We start from the raw sequence: 27,072 nt of genomic DNA, 5'->3' as shown, positions 1-27,072 counted from the left end.
TTCAAAATTTTAAACATTACAGAGATGTGCGTGCATGTGTGCTAGGTTACTTCAGTCACGTCCGACTCCTTGGGACCCAGTGGACTACCGTAGCTCGCCAGGCTCCTCTGCCCATGGGGATTCTCCAGGCAAGAATACTGGAGTGGGTTACCATTTCCTCCTCCAGGGGTCTTCCTGACCCAGGGATCAAGCCCAGTCTCTTAGTCTCCTGCATTGGCGGGAGGGCTCATTACCACTAGTACCACCTGGGAAGCCCCGTATAGAAACGTGTATCTTGGATATACAAAATCCTTGTAATCCTGAACCTCAGAAATAATCGCCACTGCTTGGTATATGTTATTTTCAGATTTATCTATCCAATTACAAAAATTTACAAGGATGTATTAAAATGTTACTTAATGAAAAGTATGGTCTTGCTATCAATAGCATTGTGTGACTTCTACCTCATAATAAATGTCATCTTGACAACACATGTAAATCTCTCTCCTTTTAAAAAAAAAAAAAAAACAAAAAAAAACACCTATTTATTTCTTTGGCTGCACCAGGCCTTAGTTGGAGCATGTAGGATTTTTTTTTCAGCTGTGGCTTGCAGCATCTTCCTTTATGGCTCAGATGGTAAAGAATCTTCCTGAAATTCAGGAGACCTGGGTTGATCCCTGGGTTGGGAAGATCCCCTGGAGAAGGAAATGGCAACCCACTCCAGTATTCTTGGCTGTAGAATTCCATGAACAGAGGAGTCTGGCGGGCTACAAACCATGGGGGGCAAAGAATTGGGCATGACTGAGGGACTAACACTTTCACTTTCATGCAGCAACTTTAGTTGGGGCATTCCAACTCTTAGTTCCTGCATGTGGGATCTAGTTCCTTGACCAGGGATCGAATTTGGGCCCCCTGAATTGGGAGCTGGGAGTCTTAGCCGTTGGGCCACCAGGGAGGTCCCCTTTCTTTCTTTTCCATGGATTCCTGGAATTTGGCTGTTTGGGTATGATGTAATGCAGTCATTTAACCCACTATCAACCACGTTTGGGTTTTACAACTGTTTTCTGTGCATAATGTTGTAATGACCATTCTTTCCCCAGAGCCTTTTTTGCAGATGTGTGGAATTTCTGTTTGAGGAATTCCCACAAATGGCTTGTGAATTTGAGATTTGAACAGTAACTTGCCAAACTATCCCCACGGAAAGATTGGAACAGTTTGTATTTTCATCAGCTGTCTGTTTTAGCCCCACCCTCATCATCAGAGGATATTACAATCTTTAAGAAATGTTGCCAATTGGATAATTTTTATGTCCTTGAATTACTATGGTTTTCTTAGCATTTCTTGTCTAATTAGTGAAGTTAGGTTGCACGTCTTTTAATGCAGACATTGGGTCCTTTCATTTACTCTTCTGTGATCATGTATTCACGTCCTTTGAATAAGAACTTTGAGTCCTTGTTTATCAGGAATAATAATCCTTTGCTTGTCACCTGTTGTAAATGTTGTTGTCTGTTACTTGGCTGTTTTATGACCATCTGTTAATTACAGCTAGTAGTTTTTGAGTGTTTACAAGTATTATTTACTAAGAAAACTGCTTTACATGAATTATGTCATTCAATTCTTTCAACAAATTGTTGATCTTGGTCTGTTATTATCACTCCCACTGAATAGGTAAGGAAATCGAGGCTCAGAAGTTTTCACCTGGAGAGAAGTAGATGAAGCCAGGGTTTGAACCCAGACCCCGCTACATGGCCTCCTTTCCAGAACATCATCTATGTGGTTATTTTAGCTTCTTCTAGGGGTGAACCCTGAGAGGGGATTTGAGTGCCATTTATTTGGGATGTGACCCCAGGAAAGGGCAAGGGGGCGGGGAGACGGGATAAGGTCAGAAGGACACTGACACAGATTGGATTACCGAGCAGGTGGCCGCTATGCACAGCTGGCCTCCATCGAGTGGGAAACTCCTGGGGGACTGGGTAATACACGACACAGACCCATGAGAGGGGCCGCAAGCCGGGTATTTATCCATCCATTCCCTGTAGCACTGACTGAAGTCAGCCCCCCGAGGACATTAACTCGCTGCCACTTCAGACCTCCCCCAAGCACTGTTTTCCCTGCAAATGGTGGGAAGCCCCAGGCAGAGAAGCACAGAGGCTCGCTGTCCAAAGCCGCGAGTCAGGGAGTATGGGGTACGAGAGGAGAACAAGGATTTGCCACACTAGTCAAGTTTATCTTTTTTTTTAAAAATAGGGTCACTTTTGATGAGTGCTTATACAATAAAGGGCAGTTCTTTTCTTCCCATGCAACATTGTATAAGTCCTCCCAGTTTTAGCCAACCCCTCTATCGTATCACCCCTCGTCCACCGTGTCCCATGGGAAGGAATTTCATCTTTCTTACTCTGGGAATTTCTCCTTCTGAGGTCCAGGAGGCCAGCCCAGCAGCTAAGCCCTGGGGACCCTTTGCTCAAGAGCCTGACGTCTTGGCCGAATGCCCGGGTAGGGGACGGTGCAGCCTTGGTGCCTGTGGCCATCGTCGGTTTGGATCAAAATGTTGAGGGAGGGAGGCTGGCTTTCCTCGGCCTCAGCCCCTCTCCCTGCACGGATACCTCACCATCTCCTTTTCTCTCTTCACCTCCAGTCAAAATAGTCTCCCTGCCAGGATGCTGGAAGAAGAGGGCCGGTCGCTGGGTCTTGGTCTGTTTGTGGCTTTGAAGGTGTGGAGTAGCCTCAGTGCGTTTGTTGAGAAAGCTTTGGTTAACGCTGGTGATGTACACAGCTCACTGGAGCAGAAACGGGGATGGTGGGTGGGCCCGGGGGGGCTCCAGCAACACCCCTTCCTAATTCACAGGGTGACAGAGCCTGCATGACGGTGCCCGGGGAGCTGTGGGTGGTGGGTGGTGCCCTCAGCTGCCCTACCTTTCCCCTTCATCTCCCTCAGAGAGGCCTTCCCAGGACCACCCATCTCACCGGCCTCTCCCATCCCAAGACCCTCTCGACCGCTTCCTAAACTGTTTTTTTTTCAAACAGCTTATCACCACTGTAAACTATTGGTTTCTTTATCCTTGTTGCTCTTGTGTGTGTGTGTCTGTATGTGGGTGCACACGTGTGCACGCAGCTCTGGGATGGGGGTGGGAGTAAAGATGCATCTTCCAAGAACATCTGTCCCCAGGGCTCGGGCCTGGACCAGGCTCACAGTAGCCTGAACTCTGTTGTAGGGTCTGGGAGCCAGGGGTCCAGGTCTCTGGTCTGGACTCGGCCTTGGGGTTACTGGCGGGCCTGTAAGTCCCTCCTGGCATGGTCAGGGACCCCCGGAGCCAACTCTGAGAAGGAGATATGTGTGCAGGGCAGTCAGGCAGTGATTCGGGATCTGGGCTGTGGGATGGGAGGGAGAAAGCAGGGGTGGGCGGCAGAGCAGTGGGTACCACCCCCCAGGTCACCCTGAAGATGGGCGGCCTTCACGATATCAAGAGGGGGACTGAGGAGCAGAATTTCATCACTTTCACTTAATTCACTCATCTAGAAATATCTGTCACGCACTTTCTATGTGCCTGGAGCAGGGGATGTAGTCCTGGCCCATGTGAATGTCCATCTTAGCGGGGGGGGGACGGACGACCACCAAGTCGGTGTATAGGGTCCGTTTGGGTGTCGGTCACCGCTATGAAGGGGAGAGAAGAGAGCGACAGGGCTGGGGAATTCTTTCAGATGCTGAGCAGAGGGAGGGAGGTGGTACAGAAACAGGACGTGCTCTGGGCCGCCTGGGAGACGGAGGACACAGGAACGTGGCGGCCTGAGGTCATGAGGGGACGCGAAGGAACAGGAATAACTTTTTGAGGAACACGCCGAGCAGATGGAGGTGTTATGACTGGGCCACTTGTAAATCACCCATTAAATGTTGTGCTTAAAGATAATCATAAAGGGCCTGGTGGGGGCAGGGAGAATCAGATGTGGTTTGGATTCCAGCTTCTTAACCCACTAACTATCGCTCAGGTGACCCCGTTATCTCCTGGAACCTCAGTTTCCTCGTCTGTGAAACTAATAAGAAGAAAAAAGAGCACAAACATCCGTATCTGGAATGAGTGTAGGCATAACTAGAGGCCCTGCAGACATCAAACGAGGAAGGGAGTGTTATAAACAACTTTGTGCCAGTACAGAGAACGTTTGCATACAAAAAGCTCTCTGAAAGGAAAAAACAGCAAGAATGGATTCGAGGGGGAAAAGAATAGTTTAATGCCTTTAATCACTGAAAGAAGTTTTAAAAAAAAAATCTGATTCTGAGCCCTGTTTCTGGAACATGGTAGATAGGTGTCTAATACACATAGCCATTATCATGCACTTATTCCAAACAATGATGTCAATATTTCATCATCTTCAGAAACACCTTACATTATAAGGAAAAAAAAAAAAAGAATCTGTTTCACCATTAAACTCTCTTCTATACCTACTTCCACCCCGGCTAGCATCCGAAGACATCATCTACTTTATCTATTAGGCTTGATACAAAAGACTTTCATTTGTTACTAAAAATATGCTGCTCGCTTGCCTTGGGAGAGGATGCCCAGAGGAATGTACTGCAGGTTTAGACTGCCTGTAAGTACAAACAAGAGGTTTGGGTGTGCAGAAGCCGGAAGGGTAGCTTATATTGTACGTTCCTGCAGCTCCCCACGTCCCATGTGACAGTGAGCCAGCAAGGCTCCGTGTTCGGGGACGCGGCCGGGACACGGCGCCACGGCCAGGCTCTGAAGGCATTAGCTGTGACCCAGAGTCAGTGGCGTCCAAAAGGACCTTTTCTCCGTCGATCTTGCCAAGATATTCATTTCAGAGAAGGCCCTGGCTCCTTCCGGCGGCTGTTCCTGTTGGTCACGTGCCTGCCCTCACAGGGCTGTGTTGCACAACTGGCTTTCCAAGCAGGGGTCAGGTCTTGTCCCTTTCCTGTCACAGCCTTGCCCAACCGAGGGAAGTTGTTCCAAGCCTGGGCCACGGGCCTTCGATGTGGAGAACAGGTGGCACGTGTCTGCTGGACCAAGCGGAGGCTGCTCGGAGATGGGAGGGACTCCTGGAGGACCACCTGGCACCGGGCAAGGGACACCAGAGGGGTGACCCGGGGCAGGGGCATGGGAGGGGTGGGGTGGGGCGAGAGACTTCAGCTCACACCCTGGGGACCGCTTAAAGCTGGGGTCCAGGGACCTTCAGATCAGAGAGAGAGACTCAAAGAATTGCAGGGGCTCCAGGGACCCGTCCAGTTTCATCCAACTTCCCATTTGTCAGATGGGAAAACTGAGGCCCAGGGAGAAAAGAGGGAGTTGGCCAAGGCAGCACAGCAGGTTCTTTCCAGCCTCCTCTCACGGATGGGGACACAGATACTACATGGGGCCTGGGCCACCTCCGTGGCCTGCAGGGAAGCTCAGCTCAGGGGGTGGCAGACTGAGCCTGGGAACGTGGGTGACTCTGCAGAGGAGGCTGGAAAGGACCCCTGGTGGGCATCGTCTTCAGAAGAGGGGGAGCCTGGGCTGTGAACGTGGAGCAACATAGAGGGAGGCTGGCTGTCCCACGGCTCCTGTTCAAAATGGGGAGCGGCTCCGTGGAGCGGGTTCCCAAGGGTACTCCCCCCGGCCCTGCACGCTTTTCTGGTTAGTGGTCACAAAGCCTGCAGCGCCACCAGCCACACTCTTTTTGGGGGCTTCTATGCCTTTCTGTTTTCAGGGCAATATCCCAGGAGAACAGAGCACCACCCCCCAGACTCTTGGTGAGTTTCGGTCATGTCAGTGAGGCCCTGAACACTTCTTCCCTCGTTTCCTGGGGGAGCAGCCATCGAGTGGGCCTTCCTCTGCCCACCTCCCACGGTAGTCTGAAGGATCACTCAAGATAATGGCAGGAAAGTGCTTTGGGAACCGAAGCACAGCGCCTGCCTAAGAGGTGGTGCTAGTTAATGATTTATGCCTGGAGGGGCTGTGTTTCCTGGCAGGAAGTTGGCCGGAGGGAAGAAGACCACAGTGAGAGATAGGAAAGCTGGAAGCCAGCGGCCGAGTTTCCCAGGGGGTCAACCCGGACAGTCTCCTCGGACAGGGTCTGTCTCGGGGGGCCTCGATTTCCAGCTCCCACCCAGCAGAGAGAGGCTACACACCCAGCTACCCACCCGAGTTTCCTAGGGAGTCAACCTGGACAGTTTCCTCGGGCAGGGTCTTTCTTGGGGCGCGGGTGGGGGGGCTTGATTTCCAGCTCCCACCCAGCAAACAGGCTACGCACCCAGCAGCCTCTCTCTGTTCAGTTTATTTTATAAATATTTACTGAGCACTTCCCTACCTCCCCGCCCACCAGGCTCCAGCCCAGCACTGGCCTCAGGGCTGAGAACGGGGTTAGGAGCAAAGCCAGGCTCAGCTCCTGCCCTTGCAGGGCAAAGCCTGGTGGAGAGACACACGGCAAACAGGAAATAGAAACACAAACCATGTATGAGTATCAGGATTCTTGTCATTGCTGTGAACATCCAGCTGTCTCCTTCACATCTCCCTTGGATGTCTAAAGGCGTCTCTAACTTAGCTTGTCTGAAGCCAAGCACTTCATTTCACTCTCCCCGAGGCTTACGAAACGCCATCTGTCCGGTCGCTAAAGCCAGAAAGCAGCCTTGTCTCTCCCTCTCTCAGTCATCAACTCCTTCAGCAGCTCTGGCACTCCTGTTCCCTATAGCTCTCTTCAGGCAGCCCGCTTCTTTTCCCGTCCGCACTGCCTCCCTCCGGGTGACAGCATCGCTCATGCTGATCATTGCACAGCCTCCTGGCCAGTCTCCCTGCTGCCCGCCTCTCTCCCGTCTCGTCCCCATCCACCCTTTATTCAGAGTAAAGAGTTGAAAGTACAAGTGTTAGTCGCTCAGTCACGTCTGACTCTTTGCGACCCCATGGACTGTAGCCGGCCAGGCTCCTCTGTCCATGGGATTCTCCAGGCAAGAATACTGGAATGGGTAGCTATTCCCTTCTCCAGGGCATCTTCCTGACCCAGGGATCTAACCCGGGCCTCCTGCATTGCAGGTGGAGTCTTTACCGTCTGAGCCACCGGGGAAGCCCATTCAGAGTAAAATATGTTCCTAACACATAAACTGGATCCCATCAACCCTCCTGCTTTATAACCTTTCCCTGGATCCCTGGTGCTTTCAGAATAAGACCCAAGCTTCACACCCTGGTCACAAAACCCTGTGTGGCCTGGCCCGCATCACAGACCTTCTTGGTACCCCCGGCCCTGCTCCCTCACGGAGCTGCAGCCGCCTGTCGTGGCCTTTTATCTTTTTTGGTGACAATGCTGAGATCATGCTGACCTCAGGGCCTTTGCACCTGCTGTTTCCTCCGCCTGGAACAGCCCTTTCTCCAGAGCTCCACCAGGCTGGTTCCTTCTCTTTCCGTGGGCTCAGCCTAAATGTCACCTCTTCAGAGAGGCAAAGGCCTCCAAACCCTCCTTTCTGTCAAGTGCCTCCCAGCCCCGTTTGCTCCTGTCACACGGGTGTTGCTGTTGGCCATCCCGCATTCCTTTGCTGGCTTGTCATTTGATTGTCTCGCCCACAAGTGCAGGGACCTTATCTGAGGGGTTTGCTGGGCAAATTTCACGGCAGCAAATGCTGATAGGTGTGTGCTCGGTTGATCAGTCGTGTCTGACTCTTTGGGGCCCCGTGGACTGTAGCCCCTCAGACTCCTCTGTCCATGGAATTTTCCAGGCAAGAACACTGGAGTGGGTTGCCACTTGCTCCTCCAGGGGATCTTCCCGACCCAGGGATCGAACCCATGTCTTCTGTTTTGGCAGGAGGATTCTTTACCATTAGCGCCACCTGGGAAGCCCCCAGCATTTGACATTCCCCCAATAAACTTCTGTTAACTAAATGAAGGAAAGCGTTCCCTCACCACTCCCATCCCAGAAGAGGTAAATAAGTTCTAGGGATGCCCCCACTCCAAGAACTGGCATGGTGTGGGCACTGCCAGACCCTCTTCCTTCTTTCTGGTGTCCTGGTCCTCTAGAGTCCTCATGAAGAGCTGTCTAATGGATTCTTAATTTCCCCTGTTACTGTGGCAGGGGCATAGGCATCAGGATTTTCATACATTTGTTTATTCACGCCTGCATTTATCCTGAACCTCCCAGCAACGTGAAGTCAGAAGAGCTGGGCCTGGATGCGACCCCTGCCACCAACCCACTGTGTCACTTTCGTCAGGTCTCAGCTGCACCCCGGGCTCAGTTTGTTCCTGTGCCGAAGCGGAGGTGGGGGTGGTGGACCTGGTGGACACACTCCTCGCCTCCATCAGAAAGGCCTTGGGGACGCCGTCCAGGCGGGGTCCAGGTGGGCTCCAGGACGCCTGACTCCAGGCTGGAGCAAAACTTGAGTCCTGGCTTCACAGCGAGGAGATGACTGTCGGTTCCCTGCTGGCCTGTGGTCTGTGTCCAGCCCCAGCTGGTGTCTGGGAATGGAGGGAAGCAGGACAGGAAGTGAAATCTGGGTCACCAGCCCACCCAGCCTCCCCACTCCACCACCCACATTCCCAGGCTTGCTCTGCCTGCCTCTGAACCGAGCCTCTTTGCAGACCACGGGGGTGGCCCAGGCCCCATGCAGTGTCTGTCCCCATCTAGGGGAGGAGCGGGGAACACAGGGCAGGAGGTCGAGCCAACTTCCCAGAATAAGCCCCGCAGCTCTTCCCAAGCGAACAGAATGCAGAGAAGCCAGCGTTCCCAAGTTCAAGGCCAAGGCAAGGCGGAGGTCCCTGCGGAGGTGGGTCTGAGGCTGGGGTGTGGTGGGAACAATGATATGCTTTTGGCAGGCCCAGAAGATTTTTCCTTTCTGGAACTTTAGGCGGATGCCTTCCCGCTCCCCCACCTCCTGCAGGGAACTTCCTCAGGCCAAGGACCAGCAAAATCTGGAAGAATCTGCCTGGAAGCTGATTTCCCTGGTTTATGTTCCAGAGGTCAGCTCTGTATCCCCACTCTGATCCCGATACAACAAAACAGGATGGATGAATTCCCTTGATGTTCTAGGCACAGGCAAGTGTTTTCCACGGTGTGAACCTCTCTTTCCCATGGACTTGATCTCACAACCATCGCCCTTTCAAAGACAAGTGGTTTATGAAGCTAATTCATACTAATACGTGAACAAGTGCCTGCTGACCTTCGCCTGCCCTGTGTATCTGACTATGAACTCCTGGAGCACAGGGACTGGTTTATTCCTCTTCATGGTTTCAGTGCCAGGTACAAGGCTTGGTTCAGAGTTGGTGTTGTGTGGATCATCATAAAGAAGACAGCAATAGCAAAAATAAATCATAACAGCTAACAACTACTGGATGTCTTCTAAATGCCACAGAATCAGGTAAGGGCTTTATGTATGCAACCTTATCTCATCTTCACCTTGTGTGGTAGGTACTGTACTTTTCCCCATTTTACAGAGGAGGAAACTGAGGCTCGGGGAGGTGAAATAACTTATCCGGGAATCTAAAGCGGTGGAGGTAGTGTTCAAATCACAGCAACCTGACTCCCAAATGCACGTTCTTAATGGAGTAAGCTAGGTAATTTGGACCAAGGTTAATTAGGCTCGATCTGAAGTTCTTTTATAAAACACTCAACACCTCCTCTTCCCAAATGTCTCTAATGATGAATTTTAGGCTTCCATGAGTGTGGGTTTTTTTTTTTTTTTTTTCAGGAAGTCCCCAAATCCCAATCAGAGTGATTCGGGAGAGGACCAGAAGACGTCAACCAAATCCCGATCAGAGTGATTTGGGAGAGGACCGGAAGATGTCAACCAAATCCTGATCAGAGCGCTTCTGGAGAGGACCAAAAGGCGTCCATGGATGCAGTTTTCCTCCCTGCCTTCTCTCCTGCTCCCACCTGCCTGGTGAAAATATAGGGGCCCCTGGGACTCCCAGCTTCAGGGCGGGCCTGGAAAAGGCTCAGGGAAGCCAAGCCTTTGCTGGAGGGCAGGGAGGCTCACTTTGGGTTCACCTGAAGCCCCTATTTTTCAGAGGTCCCCTGTCTGCCCTCCTCGTGGCTCACTCTGCACAGGTGTTCGTCTCTCCCATCAGATGGTGCGCTCCACAAGACCAGGATCTGTAGTTCACCAGGGGCTCCCCAGGCAGGTACACAGGGCCTGGTGCTATTTGCTCCAGGAGCTGGCCCTGGAGCCCAGTGACCCCCAGTTCCAGCTCCCTCAGCAGCCTCAAAGCGGGGAGGAAGGCCGTAACCAGGTTGGCCTTCACCTAGACTTCTCGTTGAAAGGGAAGCCCGCAGAGAAGGGACACAGCCGCAGGATGCAGGTACCTGCAGAGGCTGCCACCAGCCGCTAACCACAGCCTCCACGCTCATCTCCATCACCTGGGTCCTGGCTCCCCTCCTCCAGGAAGCCCTCCCTGGTGCGCCCCACCCACACACCCTGTTATACTGCTCGCTTGGGTTCCAGGAAGCTCGGGGCGGCCACAGCTCTGGGGAGAAGATGGGAGAGCAAGACTCAGGCTTCTTCGGGGTTCAGAACTGGGCTTTCAGTTCCAGATCATGGTTTCCGTCCTCTTCTCCCCTCTTCTCACGAAGAGGCTCTCTCAGTCATCCTTGCTTTTCTGTCTTTTTCTCCCTTCTTTTCTCCTCTTGCCTCATTCCCTTCTTGCCTCATTCCCTTCTTCCTTCCATCTCCTCATTTCCTTCCTTCACTCCAGCACTGTTTCATGGAAGATTCGAGGCCACTTTTGCCTTCAGCCCACCTCCAGACTGCTGGGCGTTGAGACCGGCCCGAGGTCTGCTCACTGGGTTGCGTAGCGCAGTGCCAGCCTTGGGCGCTGTGGGCCTTCCTCTGGGCTGAGTGTCGGGCGGCGTGACCTCGTGGTGACACCCAGCAACCCCACCCTCGCCACCCACCCTGCTGGGCCAGCGCTGGAAACAAGACACCGCCACCCCCTCCACCTTCCTTGCTCCAAGTGCAGGAAGGAGTCCGGGGGCCAAGGAAAGTGCCCTGGAGTAGGCGTCTCAAGACTGCATTCCCTGAGTACGTGGCCCCAGCGGTATCCCCAGACACAGCTTGCATCCAGCAAATGCTTGTTGAGCGACTGAATGAAAACCACAGACTGAAGTCCTGGCTGGCTGCCTCATTTCAGAGACACCCCTTCATCTCTCTGAGCCTCAGGACCCTCGGTTAAAACGAGGAGGAATTGCCCGGCCCTGTCCACCCCCTCGGGGCAGCTGAGAGGAGCAGGTGTGACGGTGCCTCCAGGCGGGCAGGTTGTGATGGTAATGGCGGGAGAAGCCTGTGCGGGGCCCCTTCTTTGGGGCTGGAAGGGGATCGAACGCTCTGGGCTGAGCGATCCTGAGGAAACCACCCAGCATGGGAGAACCTCAAGGCTCTGCGGGGGCCCCGCCTTCCTCCCCTGCAGAACCCTAGCAGGGTCTGCTCACCATGCCCCTACCATTCTTCGGCATCGAGCCTCCCTTTGCCCTGGCCCGCCTAGTGCAGGCAGGCCAGTGCCACCAGGAGGGTGCTTATGAACTTGGCTTTCAAGGGGAGCTGGTCTAAGCAGAGATTGAGCCAACAGGCAGGAGACTCCTAGTAGGTTCCGGGGTGGGCAGGCTGCCTCGTGCCTCCATCCGGGACTCAGACCCACTCAGCTCTGCCGTTTGCCAGCTGTGTGGCCTTGGACCAAACGCTTCACCTCTCTGAGCCGCACCCGCCTCATTTCCTGCGTGGCAATGTCCTTGCCTTGGCAGCCCTGTCATGAGAGTCCACAGAAGAGGAAGGGCAAACCTGGCAGGGAGAGGTGCTGGGCGTCGGCTTGGCTCAGGGGGAGCCCATCCACACGCTGCTCCCCCACCCCCTGCCCCCCGCCCCCCCACCCCCTTGCCTCTCTTCCGGCCCAGGCTCGGCCAGATGGTGGGAGCAGGGAAATGCCTCCGAGCTGCACGCTCCTGGTCTATTTTGAGAAGCCTCCTGTTTCCTCTGCTGCCTGGGGCCATGTGGTGGCTGCAGGTCTCTCTCACGGGAGGGACTCCGAGCCGGACCGTGTCCTTCCCTGGCTCCTTGCCCCCAGCCCTTTCCTTCCACGTGGCCTGAGCCCCCACATCCTGACTCCCAGCTCAGGCACCACACCCTCGGCCAGGAGGGGCAAAGGTCAGGTGCCCAAAGGGGGCTTTGGGTGGGGGCTGGTCATTTGTTGGCAATATGGAGAAAGTGGGGAGCTGGGGTTGGCTCCCCCGTTGTCAGGGCTCAGCCCCTGCCCACCCAGGCCCCCACTTCTGCAAGCCTGGCCCCTCGTGGCCATAAGCATCCTCAGGCCCCCGGCAGCAGTCATCACTGCTGGGTTGGTGTGCTGGGTGGAGTCATCTGTAGTCCCATACACGGCTCCCTCCAGAGTGACCTCAGGGGCCCGCAGACAAACAGCCACCCAGAACGCTGGCCCAGCCAGGAGGCCGGACAGTCCCCTGGCTTGCTGCCTGGCTGGTCTTAATTGCCCCAGTCACCCCTCAAGAAACCTGGGAGCCGCCCTTGCCTCCGCTCCTGCCCCTCCTCCTCCCTGCACAGAGCTCTGACCCTGGTGTGCCACATCCCTCATTTACTAGATCTGTGACCTTTCATCTTTCCGTGCCTCAATGTATTCATCTGCGAAATGGAGCTAAGGAGATCCCCCTACTCACGGGCCTGCGGGGAAGAGATATTGAGTTAATACTGGTGAAGTGCTTAGGACAGGGCTGGACACTTAGTAACTGTAGCTCCTATTCAGTTCAGTTCAGTTCAGTTGCTCAGTTGTGTCCAGGCTTCCCTGTCCATCACCAGCTCCCGGAGCTTACTCAAACTCAACGTCCATCGAGTCGGTGATGCCATCCAACCATCTCATCGTATTATCCTCAATAAATTGTAGCTCCCATTACCTGATTGGTCTGCAAAGTCTGCCCAGTCCAGCTCTTCTACATCACTTCCGTCTCCTCTACCGCTGTGCTGGTCCAACCTCTCCTGGGACGCTGCCAAACCTTCTTGCTGGCTTTGCCGCCTCTGTTCTCCATCCCGCTAGAGCCAAGGGCATCTTTCTAAATAAAAAGTCTGATTAGCGCTGTAGAGTTTTGGAATTAGATTTATTCATTCACCACCGCACCCAAAATATTTGTGGTCTGACTCTGCTACAGCAGTAACCTAAATGAAGTAGGAAGCTCATGTTCTAGTGAGTGCAAGTCCCAGCCCTACAACTGGGTGGCGTTGGGCAAGTTTTTAAATGCTTGGAACCTCAATTCTGTCATCTGCAAAATGGGATCATAGAGAACCTACCCCATGGGTTTGCTGTGAGTGTCAGCAGACTACACAGCTCTTCTATCACAGTATGTGAAATATTTACCCTGGGATGAGGATGGTAAGGATGGTGTCATTCCATTCCTCATAACCTTCCGACATTCATGCTGGACTCAGGCTCTCTGTGATCTGGTCCCATTGACGCCTTCCCCATCCCCCACCAACCCTGTCTTTAACTTGGTCCTGAGGATACTTCGTCTCCATCACTACTTCCCAAACAACTCAGCCCTTTCACAAGTCTTGCTTTTGCACGAGCCCTTCTCCTTTCTTGGAATTTCTCCCTCCCTCCCCTTCTTTTCTTAACCTCTCCCTCCTCTTTTCAGGGCTGTCCCAGTTACCTGCCACTGCTGGGTAGAGTCTTCCCAGCCTCTTGGACAGCACAAATCCCTCCTGGATCTGGGCTCTACCTGCCAGGTGTTCATGCCCCCAATGTGTCCCTCCCCGTGGTGACCATTATCACGTGGCCAAGATCTATCCCCTCAGACCCTGGGCAGGAAAGCATCACGTTTACCTTGTGCCCTCAGAGCCTAGTAGGGGCTTGGCGTGTTGACAAGCATTAGCTTTTGGCATATGACTCGTCATTGACTTTTGATGAGTGCATTCATGGCTGCCAAGACACCTCCAATGATCAACTTCAATTTACTTAAGTGGAAGGCGGGATCAGTGTTAGAGATTCACACCCTACTGTAAGGGAAAGACCTTGACAAATGCCATCCCCACTGCCAACTCTAACAGAGAAGACCTGAGAGTCTCTACACGCTGGTCTAATGGGATATGTTAGCCAGTGTAGACCACATACTCTCTGATGGTGCCCACATGCTGGAAGTATGCTCCTTTCACATGTAAGGTTGAGAGGCTTGCTCCTGTCTGCATGTGGCTTCCTCCACACAGTGATCAGTGGACCCAAGCTCCCTCCATTTTGAGGCTCTACGATTATTTAGGTCCTTGTTGTCATCTGCACCCAGTGGGCAGAAAGAGAAAGTGAGAATGTGAGGCGGTCCAGCTACACTTAAAAGAATTGATACAGGCTGCCTCTACTCCTGTCCTGTTGCCTAAAACCCCATCACATGGCCACTCCTGAGTGAGGAAGTGGGACCTGGGGGGCTAGTGCATGCCCCAGAAGGAGGGGAGGATGTGGATTCAAGTGAGCACTGACCATCTCTGCCAAGGCAACCACCAGTGTGATGCTAGCTCCTGTGTGTGTGTGTGGAGACCAACAGGCAGACCCCCGACCATGGAGGGAGATGGGCCCCCGGCCACCCCCACGTGCTGGCATAGACACAGTCCAGACCACGCTGGACTGGAATGACTGGAGCCGTTCATGGATCCCCGCCCTTCCTGGTCTATTGGGCTGCCCATCGGTCAGGCCGGGGGTGGGGAGAGTTCATGGAGGGTGGGAGCGTGGCTCTAGGTCCAGCACCCTTCCTGGGGGCCTCCGGGCACTCTCAGCATTCTAGGACCAAATTTTACAGCTGCAGGAGCCCAGACCCCAGGAGGCTGTCCCTCTCCTTCCTTCGTGGAATGGGCTGGGCTGGGTCATGGGTAATGTCTCAGACTCTCAGATGGTCACAGCTGCTTAGAGGACAAATCTCTGCGCCATCCCCTGTACCAGCCAGGGAGCCGAGACCAGGCCTGCCTCCACGGCCAAGCGTGCGCAGCTGCGGTTTGAAAGGCCCTTTGGAAGCTCAGCCTCCCTTTCCCCCAACACTTCCAGCCACTGGAAGCAGAACCAGTCCCCTGGCCAACCCTGCGGGGGTGAGCAGCATGGCTGGGCCAGGACACCTGGCATCCCAGCTGGCTCCGCGACTCCCTGCCCCGCCGCCTGCTCATTCCAATGCCTGCCCCCTCTCAGTGGTCCCACGCCAAGGTCAAGGATTTCAGGAAACCTGAGAAGAGAGGATTCCTATTGACACCATAGATGGTCCAGTGGTTCTCAGCTGGGATGTTCAGAACTCAGTGGGTGCATCTTGGGTGACTCCAGTGACGGGCGGCCCACTGGCCAAGGATGCTGCAGATTCTGGGCTGGGCAGAAACTCTCCTGCCTCCCACGTTCCTGCAGGGCAGCACTTCCACACCTGAACGCACGGGGCCTGAAAACACAGACCCCTGAGCTCCGACCCAGCTTCCTGATTCACTGGGTCTGCAGTGAGTATGTGTTTCTAACAACTCCCAGGTGATGCTGACTTTGATGGTCTGGGGACCACACTTCAAAAACTGCTGTTGTGGGGGAAAATCTGTTTTTAAGTATCTGAACCTGGAATATCATTCTGTTTGACATCTAAATACAAAATATTTTTTGCCTTTTTATATTTGGTTCATTTTTTGAGATTGCAATTACATTAATCCCTTTTGTACTGTTTACCAGGCATTTTTCACCAGCTCAGAAAATAGAGACCTCCCCGGCAATGCCCCAGGAGGTGTCTGAGCGGCTGATTTAAGGCTCCGGGGTGGTCTGGATTTGTAGCTGGGTCATTTGCGGTCATCTCTCAAATGTGTGATTTTGGTGTAGTCATATCATTACTGAAATAGTTTTGAAATGTCTGTGATTTTAGTATAAAATATTTTTCTTTTGTTTCTCCTTTGTATTAGCATTAGAGCAGAGTGTGTGTGTGTGTATTTGTATTTTAGTTTAGTGAACGGGTTGTTTTTTGTTCCCAAGAATTTCATCTTGGGAGGTAAAGGGGATGTTACTAAATATTTACTATAAAAGGGGGGACACTGCGTCAGAGGTTAGACCACTGCTTTGGTCCCACTCCCACCCTGGACAGAATAAAATACACCCCAGACAGGGAGAGTGATGCGGGCACAGTGGCGCTGGGAGCCTCTGCCCCTGCTGTGATCCCCAGTTTCATACATTTTCCAGGCAGAGGAGAATGAACCCCCACTTAGAACTTGCAGGGCAGGGTGCCAGGTGTTATGGGGGAGGGTGTCCTTAGTCCCATTGTTCAATGAAGACTCGTGCTCTGGAAGGTTAGGTGACCTACCATGGCTGTTGCGGCATTGGGATTCCAACCTGAGACTCTGGTTCCACAGCGACTAAGAAGGCTATCATGCCTCTGTATTGGAGGATGACATCTTCCTGTCGTGCATATGATTCTCTGCCCACATGGAGGGAGTGCATGCGTGATGTTGTCAACAGAACGGATTTAGTGCCTGTCCTCAGGGAGCTTACCTTCTTTCTGGTGGAGAAGACAGCATGAATAGCTCGTTGCCATGTAGATGTTTTGAGGGTGGAGAGGGCAAAGGAGAGTGTGTCCCAGGGAACATGACCTGACCTGGGAGAGACTGTGAGGGGGTGGAGGGGGCTAGTAAAAGCTGGTAAGTGAGGGGGCAGGAAGGAGAGAGTTCCACTCCCCAGGAGACGGTGAAAGGTGAGCTGCGTTTAAGAGGAAGGAGGCCAGAGCATTTGGAGCCCAGAGAGCAAGGGAGAGAATTAAGCGGGAGAGGCAGCTGGGCCAGCCCTCGCAGGAATAGGATGGCCTGGGGTGAGGTTGGTCTTAATTCTAAAAACAGTGAGAAGCCATGTGTTCGGGTTGAATCGTGTCTCTCCCTCCCCAAGAAGGATGCTGAAGCCCTAACCCCCAGTACCTGTGAATGTGAGTTTTTACATTTATTTGTTTATCTGGCTACGTTGGGTCTTGGTTGTGGCACACGAGTTTGTTGCGGCACGTGGGCTCCGGAGCACGTGGCTCAGCAGAGGGGGCACGGGCTTAGTTGCTCCATGGCATGTGGCATCTTAGTTTCCTGAACGGGGATCAAACCCGCATCCCCTTCCATTGCAAAGCAGATTCTTAACCACTGGACTACCAGGGAAGTCCCCTGTGAGAGTGATTTTATTGGAAATAGGCTCTTTGCAGACCATCAAGAGGAGGTTATGAGGGTGGGCCCTCATCCTATATGACTGATGTCCTTTTAAAAAGGAGAGATTTGAACACAGAGACAGATGCAAGCAGGGGAAAGACCATGGACAGACACAGGGAGAGCCGTGTGCCAGCCACTAGAAGCCCAAGGAGAGGCGTGGGACAGATTCTCCTTCACGGCTCTTAGAGGGGACCAGCCCTGCCTCACCCAGTCCCAGCCTTATGGCCTCCAGAGTAGTGGGACGATAGAGCTCGGCTGCATAAGCCCCTGGCTTGTGGTTCTTTGTTACAGCAGCCCCTGGCAACTGATCCAGCATGGGTGGCTTGTAGCAGAGGAATGACCGGCATGACTAGCTCTGGTGTTTTGAGATGGTCTTGCTTGGGATGGCATAGAGAATGGACCTATGGGGAGATCTGTCAGGAGGAGACAGTCACATTACGTTCTACTGACAGCTGATGGTTGTTCAGTGTGACTGGGGCAGATGGGGGGACAAAGGTGGCAGTCGTGGGAGACGCTCAGAAGACAGAATTTACAGGGCACGTCAAGGATGAGTCTTAGGATGCTGCCTTCTGTTATGGCAATGGCTGTCCCTGGGATGAGGGGTGATGAGGGCAAGGTTTGAGGGTAAATATCGTGGTGTGTGTCTGGATCTGAGGTGCTTTTAAAGCATCCAGTGGAGCTGCCGGTTCTGGCCCCCAGGAAAGTTTGGACCGGAGATAAAGACTGGTCTCTCCTTCCAAGATGTTTCCAGAAGCCTCTGCCTTGGGGACTTAGCTAGAGTGGCTTTGATGGACCTCAGTGAGGGAGACACATGTCCTCAACAGATGTTCTCAGCCTTGGTTTCACATTATACTTGTGTGGGGAGATTTTAAAATCCCCGTGTCCAGGCCACATCCCGGACCATTAAACTGGAATCTCTCATGTGGGATGCAAGTGTCAGGGGTTTTTGTTTTCTGTTTGTTTTTTTAGCTTAGCAGAGGGTGCCGTGTTGCAGCTTCACTGTAGGGGGGTTGGAGTGAACCCGTGTTTCTGGGAACCCCTGGTGTCGGTTTCTTTGGGGTCGCGGGAGTTCCAGACAAGATTCTTTCAGTTTCTCAGCATCTTCTGTCAGGTGGGGGTGAGCGGGAGGAGCAGGGTCCAAGTGGGGTTGCCCAACTGCAAGGAATGGGAAGGGGACCTGTGACTCCACCTGCTTTTCTATGAACTTTCAACCAAACCCCTTATTTCAGCCCACCATTCCCACTTCCAGTCGTGATTGGCTCTTTCGCAACTTCATGAACTGTAGCCCGCCAGGCTCCTCTGCCCATGGGATTTCCCAGGCAAGAATACCAGAATGGGTTGCTATTTCCTTTTCCAGGGGATCTTCCTGACCCAGGGATCGAACCTGCATCTCCTGCACTGGCAGGCAGGTTCTTTACCACTGAGCCACCTGTGAAGCCCTCCAGAGATCCTGGGGGCTGACAATTACTGATCCTCCAGGGGATTCTGCAGCACCAATCAGGTTAAATGTCTGCTTTTCCCCAAGTGTTGGTTTAGGATCCAGCCGTCTGGGATCTAAGTCAGCTACAACCTGTCTGGTTGCCGGTTAGCAGCAGGCTTTTTCATGCTGTTTTCCCCTCTCCTATTCTCCCTATCCTTGTAGTTTCACGGCTTCAAAACCATCCCTTGATTATTGTTTCAGTGTGGTTTGGGGGAGATTCAAAAGTGGATGGATGTGTTTAAGCTTCATCCAGCCAAGAAACCTGTGTGAACACCTTGAAATACAGATCACCTGTTGCCAATGGATCATCAGGAAGGCTCCTGGCTGTGTGTAATAGGAAACCCAAGGAATGATGGCTAAAACAAATGTGTTGTTTATCCCACACAAGAGGCTAACTTTAGCCGCTGAAGACTTTGGTTCAGGGGCTCGGCAGTGCTGGTGGCTGCTGTTCTTGGCCTTGTGGAGAGGATGTTTTCCCGTCTCCAGCACCTACAGGGGGTGGGGATGGGGGACACTGGCAGAGGAGAAGGGATGTGCTGGGTCAGCCATCCACTGGCATCTCTACTCGCTCACAAGATCACCAGCAGCTTTGCATGGTGGTTAAAAGCATGGCATTTGGAGTTAGGCAAACCTTGAATTAAATCCAGTTCTGCAGTTTCTTAACCGTTTTGAACCTCAAATTCCCCACATGTGCAAAAGGGGCGACAGTAGACCTCACTGAACAGGGGTTGTGATGGTGGAGTGACCGGAGTACGTGGACAGCTTAGCCAGGAACCGTCACAAGGCAGAGGCTAAACAGATACAAGTGTGGGTGTGAGAGTTGGACCATAAAGGAAGCTGAGCACTGAAGAACTGGTGCTTGTGAACTGTGGTGCTGGAGAGGACTCTTGAGAGTCCCTTGGACTGCAAGGAGATCCAACCAGTCCACCCTAAAGGAGATCAGTCCTGGGTGTTTATCGGAAGGACTGATGCTGAAGCTGCAACTCCAATACTTTGGCCACCTGATGTGAAGAACTGACTCGGAAAAGACCCTGATGCTGGGAAAGATTGAGGGCAGGAGGGGAAGGGGACGACAGAGGATGAGATGGTTGGATGGCATCACCAACTCAATGGACTTGGGTTTGAGTAAGCTCTGGGAGTTGGTAATGGACAGGGAGGCCTGGCGTGCTGCAGTCCATGGGGTCACAAAGAGCCAGACACAACTGAGCGACTGAATGGAACCGTGTCCTCCTTGCTGTGGTGTACGGATGTGAGCCTGGTTCGAGCTGGCTTGCCATAGCCATTCAGTCTTATACTTAGCTCTGTGAAGGAAGTGCAGCCGGCTCTCCATATGCTCGGATCCAGAGTCCACAGGCACAGGGCCATTTATATAAGTGACTTGAGCATCCCGGGATTTGATATCTACAGGGATGGAGGTGGGGGTGGGGCAGCCCTGGACCCAGTCTCCTGTGGAAATCAGGGGTTGACTGTACTATCAGCCCATTTCACAGACGAAGAGCCTGAGACACAGAGAGTTTAAGAAAATCAAGTCTGGACCCAGACCCAGGCAAACGTGATCCTGGAGCTCGTCCTTATAACCCTTAACTAAGCTGCCTCCTCAAGAAACAGCCGCCATTATTTTTGTTATTCAAACATTAGCTGATCACCTGTTTTTGGCCAAGGCCTGTCCTGGTCACAGGGGTCACAGAGATCCATGTATAAAATACACTCCCTCCCGCCAGGGAGCTCCCAGTCTTGTGGGGGAGACAGAAACAAACATAAAGCTGAGCCATGTGGAAACCGGGAACCATTTTACCAGAAGAAAGATTGGCAAATGATACTCATTATTTGTATCTGAAAAATGAAGTCACAAACAAGGATTGTTCTTGCATCCAGGGGCAAAGACACCCAGACACCCAAGCTGTCCAGCTTTGGCTGGTGATTTGTTTCTGAGCTTCCCCATCAGTTTTTAACTGCTGTTTCTGTTCAGTCTTATGCTACCATCAGCAACAGAGATCCACATTTTAAAAAAAAATGGAACAGAACTATCAAAATTATTAAAATTGGGAAATGTTATAAGATTCTGGGGTGAAGCTGTAGAGAAAAGAATGGAAGTGGGAGCCTCGTCTGCGATGACTTGCTGGTGGCAGAGTCTAGCCTTAGTTTGTCCATCTGTCCAATGGGAATCATTCGTAGATTCCTGTATTCATTCAAGAAAATAGGAGATCCTATTCACCTGCTTCCAGAGCCAAATTATACATCCAAACAGTAAGAGGACAGGCAGGAGGAATTATAGAAACGGAGGCTCAATCTCTGCCTTGGAATCATAGCTGGGGTGGGATGGAGGGGGTGGAGGTGCAGGGGCGAGCAGGAGTATGTGTGTGTGCTTAAGGAGACAGAGCCCTGCTTCCCCACAGGCTCCCTCCCCTACCCCTTGGGTGAAAGGGCCTAGGAGGAACCCAGTCCCTTTCTCCTCAGCATCTCCTAACCCTGGTAGGTGTACGACAGTCTTTGCAGGGCCAGAATGGCTGTTCCCAGTATTAACGGCTCAGGAAGGGTGCCTTGGTGGCAGCTGATCAGGGTAAAGGAAATGGGTTTGCAATTATCATCTTTGTTTATTTTTTTAATCTGCAGGTGCAGGAGGCAGGGAAAAGGTTTGTCTCTGCTCCTTGGTCCCTGTTCCTGGGCCGAGGTAACACACACTCTCCTCTCTCCTGTGTCCTGGGGCCCCAGACCACTGGGAGCGGGGGTGCATTCCGGTGGGGTAGGAGATTGGGGCAGGCTGGGGGATGGAGCCTCTCCACACTGCTCTGGGCTTTGTTTGAACTTGGCCTTGAAGACTCATCCCTTCAGAGTCCTCCCCAGACCACCCCCCACCCTTCATTCCCCCATCCTCCACCCCGGGCCTGCTTGCGCCCAAGTGGAGTACACAGGACCCCCAGGAATGACTCATTTATAGGAAGAAGTTGCACAGATGGTTTTCAAGCAAAGTTTATGACTCTGGCTTCAGTTTATAATTAGTCCTGACATAGGAAGACCAAAAGTCATCCCTGGGGCCAGCCCATGGTTTTACCACTCACTTCCCAAGAGACTGGACTTTGGGAACTGCCAGTGACTTTAGAGACTGTAGTCAGGTGGTCACTCCCTAAGGGCCACCACCCCCTCCCCCTGCCCTTACTCGGGTGGGAGGGGCTCTCCTAGACCTAACTGGCATCTGGCAAAGGGCTGTCTGGGAATCTACCTTCCATGGGTCCGAATGCTGTGTGTGTGACATCAGGCAAACTATTCAACCTCTCTGAGCCTCAGAATCCTCCCTGGTAAAAGGGATAGTCACCTTACCTAGAGTGACTTTTGTCGTGGAGACTAAGTGAGATAATATGCAAAAAGCACCATCTAGGCTCCTGGTGGAGAAGTGACTCCATAAAAAGGGCGTGGCTGCTATGGCCTTGCTGGGGGCTGGAGGGATCGGATGGGGGCATTGTAATGGTGGCCCCTCTGGGATCGGGGAGAAGATGTGACCCCATACAGGCATCAGGAGGCATGTGTCAATGATGTATAAGCTGGGTGGGTGTACACGGATAAGACCTTATAGTTCACGTGAATTATTTCATAACAAATAGTTCAATTCAGTTCAGTCGCTCAGTCGTGTCCGACTCTTTGCGACCCCATGGACTGCAAGCATGCCAGGCTTCCCTGTCCATCACCAGCTCCCGGAGCCTGCTCAAACTCATGTCCATCAAGTCGGTGATGCCATCCAACCATCTCGTTCTCTCGTCCCCTTCTCTTCCTGCCTTCAATCTTTCCCAGCATCAGGGTCTTTTCAAATGAGTCAGCTCTTTGCATCAGGTAGCCAAAGTATTGGAGTTTCAGCTTCAGCATCAGTCCTTCCAATGAATATTCAGGACTGATTTCCTTTAAGATGGACTGGTTGGATCTCCTTGCAGGCCAAGGGATTCTCCAGAGTCTTCTCCAACACCACAGTTCAAAAGCATCAATTCTTCAGCACTCAGCTTTCTTTATAGTCCAACTCTCACATCCGTATATGATCACTAGAAAAACCATAGCTTTGACTAGACGGATCTTTGTTGGCAAAGTAATGTCTCTGCTTTTGAATATGCTCTCTAGGTTGGTCATAACTTTTCTTCCAAGGAGCAAGTGAACTAACACATGTTTGTAAATGGTTAAATGTTATTAACTTTTGCAGAAAAGTAATCTAATGGATAGGAAACCTGTTTTTAAAAGGAGTGAGAAGAAAAGAGAAAACTTAAAATATAGCACAAAGTTCTGGGATTTGGCAGAGAAGGGCCTTGGAAGGAACTTCTCAGGGCCTCTTCAGCCATTGCCAGCTTCTCCCTGTTGATTTTCCACCTGCCCTTCAGGTAATCAGCATGGAGAGGCAGCCCGGAAAGTTTCCGGGAGCTCTGACCCTGACTGCTGCCCTTGGGCTGTGGGTCTGGGTTCTGCTGGGGGCACCTGTTATGCACCAGGTGCTGAGTGCCTTGCCCTGGAAGACCGTGGCCCCGGGAGCAGCAGCCTGCAGCAGGGAGCTCCTCCCTCCTGGAGGAGGAAGGTAGGGCTCCTGGGAGAGGCTGGGGTCAGGGTCACCAGAACCAGACATCCGAGACCCTGAGCAGAGGCTGCCAGCTATCTACAACCTCTGGTTCTGACTGGTGCTGAGAACCAGGGATGGGGCTGTCTGTGGGTGGGCGGGGGAAAGAGGCTGAGGGCTCCCAGGAGTGAGTCGGGTGCAGGCGGAAAAGTGTCCCAGGCTGGGAGCCCAGAGACCCCAGAGCAGAAGGGCAGTCAGGGGAGAGGCCCAGATCAGGCCATCCTAGGCCAGTCTCTTCTTCTTGGTGTCTGCCCACCCCCTTGCCTCCCTTGGGTGCCGTGTGCTCGGTCATGTCTCTTTGTGACCCCATGGATGGTAGCCCGCCAGGCTCCTCTGTCCACGGGATTTCCCAGGTAAGAATACTGGAGTGGGTTGCCATTTCCTCCTCCAGAGGATTGCCTGACCCAGGGATCAAATGCATGTCTCCTGAGTCTCTTGCATTGTAAGCGGATTCTTTACTTGCTGAACCATTGGGGGACCCGCAAACTACATCCAGACCCCAGGTGGGAGAAGCAGTTTCACCATCTTGTTCTGAAATTTGAGCTCTGGCTGATTCCTATCCCCCTCCCCCTCACCCCTTCACCCCCCACTACCCGGGGCTTTCTGGGCCAAGCTGAAGTCCAGCCCCCGCCCCATAAATGCGGGCCTTGTCCACAGCCCTCGTTTCCCATTCATTCTCTGCCCTGTGATGCAGGCATGATGTCCCTCTTTTCTACGTTAGGATAATGAGGCTCTGGAAATTGAGAGGGCTTGCCCAATGTCACAGAGCAGGAAAACGACCCCAGGGTCTTCCTCTCCCTTCACCCACCCTTCCCCAGAGATGTATAATCTCACTGCTCAAAGTGTGGTCCGACTCAAGGGCACCGGTGTGGGAGCTGGTTAGAAATGCAGAATTTCAGGCCCCTCCCTGGACTCCCAACCAGAATCCACATTTTAGCAAGAACTCTAGTAATTTGCAAGCACTTTAGAGCTGGAGAAGCACTGCCTTAAAGAAGTTCTTTCCCTTAAGATAATGCAACCTCCCGACCCAGAGAGGATACCACAGGGTCGACCCCCAAAGGAGGGTGTTCGGAAGGTCTATTTTATGGGGCCACACTGGGGTGATGAGGGTGGCCTTGTCTTCAAAGACCCTTCCCTCCTGGGGCCTCACGCCCACCACGTCTCCCTCATGCCAGCCTGCCCTGTGCTGTTCAGTCCTCTGCAAGCGCACCCCCACCCTTCATTGTACACAGCAGCTGGAGAGGGGGTGGGGGGAAGCCGTTTCAATGGCAGCCTCCCCAAGACTTCCAATCTTTCCCTGCCCCCAGCTGGCGAAGCTGATTGCCCCATTCAGCACCCCCTCCCAGCACTGGCTGACAGGCTTTCAAAGGCCCTTGCTGCCTAATTGCGGCTGATCAGGGTTTGCACGTGCCGCTCCTGTGAATAAGTGATTCTGTAATTACTGCTGGCACCCAGCCTGCCTTGGGCGGGGGAAGGGCGCGTTCTGAGGACAAAGGGTTTTGCAGTGGGGAGGAGGGCCCAGAGGGCAGCACTGGGCTTTGGTGGGGTCTTGGGCTTCTGGGCTTGGAGGCAGACTGTCTGTGATGAGCCAGGCTGGTGGAGGGAGCCACAGCTCAGAAGAGGGCCTGGTAACGCAAAAGAGTTTTCGTGCGTTGGGTGTGTTCCCAGCCAGGGTCTGTGCTCTGTGCTTTGTATACCAGACTTCATGAGTGATCAGCTCACCCCAGTTTCCCTGGGACATTCTCAGCGCCGCACGGCTTCCAGGATCATAGTTCCCCAACCAGGGATTGAACCCCGGCCCAGCAGTGAAAGCACCAAGTTCCAACCACTGGACTGCCAGGGAATTCCTGACGTTCCCATTTTTATTGCATTTCCAGAACCCGTCCTCCACCCCCTATCAGTTCCAAGCAAACCTGGACAGATGCTCACACTACACGTAATTCTCTCAACAACTTGAAGAGACCGCAGAGCCACTAACCCCATTTTACAGATGAAGAAACCAAAGCTCAGAGGGGTTGAGGATTTTCCAGGGCAAAACAGCTGCTAAGTGCCAGAAGCTGGACTTGGACTCAAGCCTATCTGCTTCCAAAGATCCACAGGGCGTGGAATCCTCCCTAATGCCAAAGAGCAGGGAGGGCAGGTCCTCACACTCAAGTTCGTGGAGTGCTCCCCTCCGCCCTCCCCTGCCCTGCCCCATCTTTTCTTTGAACCCTGGCTGAGGCCTGGGGTCCCCGCCCACCAGCTGCCCATAGAGTTTCCACCTTTCTCTGTACAGACCGTCTCTCCCGGGCCCTACGACTGGGCCAGACTCAGCGGGGGTGGACAGTGCAGAGCCAGGACCTGACTGGACCTTGGGGACAACGCGCTCAGGGAAGGGGCAATGCCCTGGCCTCGGAGCCTGGGTGATCTCAGCCTGGACCTGCCACCAAAGTGCCACAGCGGAGGCCCAGCCTCCCTTGTGGGGAGGAAAGGTTGGCTTGAAGGCCGGCAGGCAGAAGCCCCTTCCAGCACTGCCTGCCAGCTGGATGTAGCTCATCCAAGCGGCTGAGAGTCCGTGTGCCTGGCTTTGCCGCCTCAGCTGACTCTGTCACCTTGGGCAAGTTACCTAACTTCTGCTAGAAGGTGCTCCCTAAAGGGGGATAACAATGATGCCCCCCGCTTGAAGGTCTTAAAGAGACAGTACATGGAAAGCTCTCAGTATGATGCCTGGTGGAAATAACAGCTAGTTGTTGCTATTATTGTTGTTATTATTTTTAGTGCTCTCCTCCTCCCTGGGGCTGGGGACTCAAGCTAACACCGCTCCACCCCCATCCCCAGGCTGCATCAGGGTCCTGGCAGGCCTGGCTGGATATTTGAGCCAATGAGAGCCGAGGGGAGAGACCGACACTACCCCGGGGACTAAAATAGCGACAAAGCCGACTCCAAAGCCAGGCTTTCCAGGACAGTTTTGCCCATACAAGGCCAGAGTCGGTGCCACCTGGTAGCCCCTGGGGGCAGGAGCTTCGGGGCAGACTGCCTCGGGCCTGCTCTGGGATTTTGCAGATCCGCTCTGGGGCTGCCCCCGAGTGTCACATGCTCCTTCTCCCTCAGATTGATGGCTCTCTGGGGGCTGAGTTTTATTGGAAATCAGTTTAAGAGAAGCAGCCCCCGGCTCCAGGCCCCCTTCCTGGCCAGACACACCAGAGCCTGGACAAGGAGGCCCCAAGGCCCGAGACTTCCCAGATGTCCCTCTTGGATGTGGAATTTAGAGTTGTTTCTTCAGGGGAGTGTCTGAGCAAAAGCCGGGGCTTCAAGATCCCCCTTAGCAATAGTCTTCCAGGTGGCTAGGCAGTCATCGGCCCCCTAGCTCCTCTTAACCAACTCCTGGTTTTTTCACAGAGACCAGGCCTTGGATTTAGCCCAAGACAAGGCACTTAAGTGTAGTGGGAAAGATAGCACTTGAAACTTGCCTCAGCCATCAGAAGCTGAGTGACCTTGGGCTAGGCACTCAACTTCTCTGAGCCTCAGGCTAGCCTTCTGGTAAATGGGGATAATAATGCGTGCCTTGACAATTTGTGGTCAGGATCACAGGATACAATGGTGGGATGGAATGAACAAGTCCAGGGCTGGCACACAGTAGGCCTTCTGTGCACGCTCATCGTTATTCCTTTGGTTACAAGAACGTGCAGGCGGGAGTTTGGATGGTATAGTGATATCTGTCCCAACTCCTGGAGATAGCACGGTAGGGTTCACCTCTCCCTCGAGGGGCATCAGACACTTGCATGTAGAAAGGAAGTTCTTGCCCAGACAGCATCCACCCAGCACTGTGTACAAAAGACTGTGGTCCAGCCTGGAGAGGGAGATGGCGGCGGATTCTCCAGGCCAATTGCCAGGCTTCTGTCTCATTGTCCCATC

At 53.1% G+C, this 27,072-nt stretch overlaps 3 long non-coding RNA genes across 5 annotated transcripts; 2 read left to right on the top strand and 1 right to left on the bottom strand.

The window, feature by feature from the left end:
* Positions 1 to 4,106: 4,106 nt before the first annotated feature.
* Positions 4,107 to 16,657, bottom strand: LOC123329707. Of its 2 annotated transcripts, XR_006545237.2 has the most exons (4): positions 16,422 to 16,657; positions 12,838 to 12,993; positions 6,418 to 8,405; positions 4,107 to 5,041 (listed from the first exon to the last, which is right to left on the bottom strand). It is a non-coding gene; the product is annotated as an uncharacterized LOC123329707 (long non-coding RNA). The 2 variants fall into 2 exon arrangements; XR_006545236.1 differs by lacking the exon at positions 4,107 to 5,041 and having other exon boundaries at positions 7,373 to 8,405; positions 12,838 to 13,006; positions 16,422 to 16,643.
* On the top strand, positions 8,402 to 11,047 carry LOC102390251. The gene is made up of 3 exons (XR_326529.3): positions 8,402 to 8,713; positions 8,828 to 9,304; positions 9,635 to 11,047. It is a non-coding gene; the product is annotated as an uncharacterized LOC102390251 (long non-coding RNA).
* Positions 16,658 to 16,707: 50 nt separating the features above from the next.
* Positions 16,708 to 25,834, top strand: LOC123329708. 2 transcript variants are annotated; one of them, XR_006545239.1, is made up of 2 exons: positions 16,708 to 16,845; positions 25,056 to 25,834. It is a non-coding gene; the product is annotated as an uncharacterized LOC123329708 (long non-coding RNA). The 2 variants fall into 2 exon arrangements; XR_006545238.1 differs by lacking the exon at positions 16,708 to 16,845 and adding an exon at positions 22,612 to 23,531.
* Positions 25,835 to 27,072: the final 1,238 nt, after the last annotated feature.

The sequence above is a fragment of the Bubalus bubalis genome, chromosome 16, assembly GCF_019923935.1.
Source record: "Bubalus bubalis isolate 160015118507 breed Murrah chromosome 16, NDDB_SH_1, whole genome shotgun sequence".
In the NCBI taxonomy this organism is placed as follows: domain Eukaryota; kingdom Metazoa; phylum Chordata; class Mammalia; order Artiodactyla; family Bovidae; genus Bubalus; species Bubalus bubalis.
The sequence above is the reverse complement of the archived record's forward strand: the minus strand, read 5'-3'. Positions and strand labels throughout refer to the sequence as shown.